The following is a 3,929-nucleotide window of genomic DNA, read 5'->3' as shown; positions in this document are numbered from 1 at the left end:
AGTCTTGGAGGAAATTAAACTGTGTCCCTTTAACAGTCATGCAGAGAGCTATTTTCAGGTTAGACACGGAAAACACTTTGAAAAAGAGGTTAATTAGCATTTCCAAAGGACATCCGAAAACTATGACTATTGAATACTGTGGGGACGGGAACGCGGCCTGCCAGCCTGCCCCAGCCCAGCGCACATCTGGGCAGATGCGGGTGGCGGTGAGGGTGGGCAGGCCGCCTGCCTCGGGCCGTAGTTAAGGCGCTGGGCAACTTTAAACGCGTCTGCGGATGCCTCAGACGGCGGTCAGTTTTCTCTTGGAGGGAAGAGCCTCGCAGCCCGGCACGCCTGCGATCCCGATGAGCAGATCGCAACTTTGAGGTCCTCCAAGTACGCTGCTAGAGAGGAAGGACCTGTGTGCTGGGATACGGGAGCGGGGCCGGCTGCCTCCGCACGGCCTCGGGACGGCACCGCCCTGCCGTAGGAGCGGCGGGCACGCAGGTACAGCGCGGCCGGGAGCGACCGGAGGGGAGAGAGGTGCGCGCTGCCCCGCGGGAGGCCGGGCTACCTCAATGCATCTCAACCTGGATCTGTACGACGCGCCCGGGGGCCAGTCTCTGCCCTTGAAGTGGGCTGCCGGGGACGGGCAGCTTCCTCCCGGCCCCTTCCCCTCCCCGGGGCGGGCTCGGTCCCCGCCGCAGCCGCGGTGCGGGCGGCCCTCAGGCTGCGGCTGGGCGGCGGGCGCTCCCCCCCTCGCCCTCCGGTAGGCGGCACCGGCACCCGCCTTCCTCCTCCGCCTCCTCCTCCTCCTCCTCACCTTCTCCGGGCGCCGCAGGAGCGGAGCAGGGCGACCCGGATCTCGGCGCCGCACCGCCCAGCGACGGCGGCCCGGGACGCGCCATGGGGCTGTAGCGGCGCGGTGAGTGGGCGGCGCGGCGCGGCCCGAGGCCCGCGGGCGGCTCCGGGGGTGGCGGCGGGCGGGGTGGCCGGGCCCGGGTCCGATGCCGGGAGCGAAGTTTTGCCCCTCGGGGACGCGGGAGGACCCCGTGCCCGCCGCAGGCCGCTCTGCTGGGCGTCGCCGCGGCCCGGGGAGCGGAGCTCAGGGGCTCGGGGTTCTGCTGGCGCTGCTCCCACCCCCGAGTGGTGATGGAGCGGAGAAGTTCCGCGCGATCCCGAGTTCAACTCCGGGACCGATGCTTTGTGCCGGATCCGTCCTCTCCGCTGCCGCTTTCCCTGCGTTTCCGTGAGAAGGGTTAAAGCGGAGCGGCTGAGGGGGTCGGAAGGGGACGCGGCGTTGTCCCGTTCCGGCTCGGCAGGTAGCTGGATTTGTGACAAAGGCGTTTGGAACAAAGGAGCCATGTTAGCAACTGTTGGAAATAAATTAATTCTGCGGCTCGCACGCTTTAGTAAACCCGGTTTTTCATTCATCTCTCCCCTGTCCCCGCCCTCGGCCAGCCCAGTGTATCCCGAAGTGAAATGGGAGAAATGGCATCGCTTCCCTAAACCCGCATCATCCCCTGCACCGCTGCTGACGCGCGATTCACCTCCCGCTTCAAACAGTTATGCGTTTCTGAAGAGCATCATTTTGTGCTGGGAGAGCCTCCAAGAGCTGAGGCAGCGGTGTGCTTGTGATGCAAACGTCTCCTCACCCTGAAACCAGTCTGTTTGTACCCGAGTTTATTTGACGTTTTTGAGGAACACAAATCCATAAGTCTTACTGCTTTTGGGGAAAGCCTGCTTTTCTTTGACTTTTTGGTTATGTGGAACATTGCGTTTCCAAACTGAATAGATAGAGCTACATCTAGAAATATCTCCTGCCTTGTTCAGTTCTCATAATTTGTGCATTGCTTTCAGCAGTATTTCAGCTGAAACAAGTGCAAAGCCACACTCCTGTAGCACTAGACTTATCAGCAGGGCTAATAGATGCTTAGAGACAGGAAGCCTATGGTTCTTCAGGAATGAAATCATGTGACAGCACCAGATACTGTATGTATGCTGGCAGAAAAACAGTAGAAAATACTTCCAGGAAAGCACTAAACAATAGGAAATGAGCTAACAACACATTGGTTAACTTTCCTGCTGGCTTGCTGATGAATAATACAGTACTTTTTGCTATGAAACTTGCTAGGGCTGAGTGTATAACTGAAATGTCCACATTTCAGGGACAGCTGTGGGACAGCATTGTATTATTGGCTGCAATTGCACTGGGCTCTTGTAAGCCCAAGGGTCTCCTCTGGTTCAGTGATCTTTCTGTCACTCTTGACCTGGAATTACAGTCCCTCAATGTAACCGATGTTAGCAAAACCTGTTCAGTTGTACATACAGGCACGGGTGGTAAACAGAGCCAGGGCAGCTTTATTTCTCCCAGGGGGCCATGTGAAGTGTTAGCGGTGAATTGCAAGAGCAAGCCAGGGCTGCCTGGAGATCTGATCTTGCATGGCTTAATGTTCTCTCTCATTAGGCTTTTTTTTTTTTTTTTTTTTTTTTTTTAATGAACATCTTGTTCTTCTTCATTGGAAAGCTTGTTTTATATGACATTCCTTTGGAATCTTTGGCTCTATAATGTAGGCCAGAAGACTGCATGGGAGAATTTACCTTTCTTGAATACAGGCTTTGGAAGCAGACTCTGATCTTTAAAGAAGGCAGGTCTTGCTGGAATACTGGGGAGGAAGACAATTGGTGAAATTCCAGTCAGGAAAGGGGGATAAACTGAAGAAAAACGAAACAAAAAAATAAAACTTATGTGAAGAGATGCAGGGAATGGCCACGGCAGCACAGCACTGAGACTGTGATTCAGGCTTAACATCCTCAGTATCTGCAAGCACTGAGCTGTGCTCCATGCCATGTGCCAACACTGAGCTGGGAGATGTGTGGCAGCACCTGAGCTTGAGCTGGAAATGCTGCTTGCTCCTGTCAGGCTGTGGAAAGAGAAGTGAGATAGCAGGAGCTGCAGGAGGCAGCCTCCTGAGTCACTTCACATCATGTATGGGGCTGCCTGAGCATTTCTTTTCAGGGCGAAGTCAGACATTGAAGGTGGGAAGCTAACCTGTCTGACTTTGCCTTGAAACAAACTATGGATATGTTTACACTAGCAGGTTGGTTTGCAGCCAGCCTGAGTATCTGACACATCCTCTGGAGACCTTCTCCTGTGTCCCTGTGCTGGTTCAGGTCTCAGCAGTCTCACTACAAGAGAACTGAACTCCAAAGAAACGAAGCCAGGAGTCCTGCTCCAGAGCACTCCCCGTCAATGATGTAGTCTCCTGTAAAGGATGTTGATTTCAAGACTCAGCTGTAATCAAGTGAGCAGTTCCCATCCACCCACGCACAAAACCAATTAAGAGCCCCACACCAGCTTGGTGAGCTTAAAACACTCCTGGCAGTTCATTCTCAAGTGAGCTGTCCCTCGCTTCCAACAAGATGTGAGCAACCACTTCTCAGCTTTCTGCTGCAGCTGAGAGGCCCTTCACAAGTTAGTTTCCAGCACTCGTACTGAATATCATACCTGACTGTAACCAAGTGCCTGGGCTTGGTGTTTTTAATGTGTGCTAATCTGCCTGCAGGTCCCTAGGCTTAGTGCTCAGTTATGTTCCAGCCAGCTACAGTCACAGATGTACAGAGGAGCATGGAGAATAGGAGAAATGCAAGAGTGAAAAGATGGGATTTGAAAAAAAATACTTGTAGATTGAACAGGTGAAATGGCAGCTTGTGAGAGAAGATTTGGGAGGTACAGTCTAGCACTTTCACTATAGGAAACCATGTATCTGTGAGCTATCTCCTTTCTGATATCAGTTACTGCATCCAGCATTACTTCACATGCATTTTTTTCTTCTTAATACACATGCATATACTAATAGTTTAGCTCAGACTGCTTTTGGAAGCAAATGTTCCAGCTCTCTCTGCTTTTTTTTTTTTTTTTTTTTTTTTTTTTTTTTTTTTTTTTTTTT

The 3,929-nt window shown here is 52.9% G+C and overlaps 1 protein-coding gene across 2 annotated transcripts in view; it reads left to right on the top strand.

Moving 5' to 3' along the window:
• Positions 1–832: 832 nt before the first annotated feature.
• Positions 833–3,929, top strand: part of ELMOD1 (ELMO domain containing 1) — a 44,357-nt gene continuing 41,260 nt past the window's right edge. For both annotated transcript variants that reach the window (XM_042838923.1, XM_042838924.1), the window contains exon 1: positions 833–904. The gene's annotated coding sequence lies outside the window, so the exon portion shown is untranslated. The remainder of the gene's footprint in view (positions 905–3,929) is intronic.

The sequence above is a fragment of the Centrocercus urophasianus genome, unplaced genomic scaffold (assembly GCF_019232065.1).
Source record: "Centrocercus urophasianus isolate 14NV4802_14NV808 unplaced genomic scaffold, USGS_Curo_1.0 seq_9, whole genome shotgun sequence".
Lineage (NCBI taxonomy): Eukaryota > Metazoa > Chordata > Aves > Galliformes > Phasianidae > Centrocercus > Centrocercus urophasianus.
The sequence above is the reverse complement of the archived record's forward strand: the minus strand, read 5'-3'. Positions and strand labels throughout refer to the sequence as shown.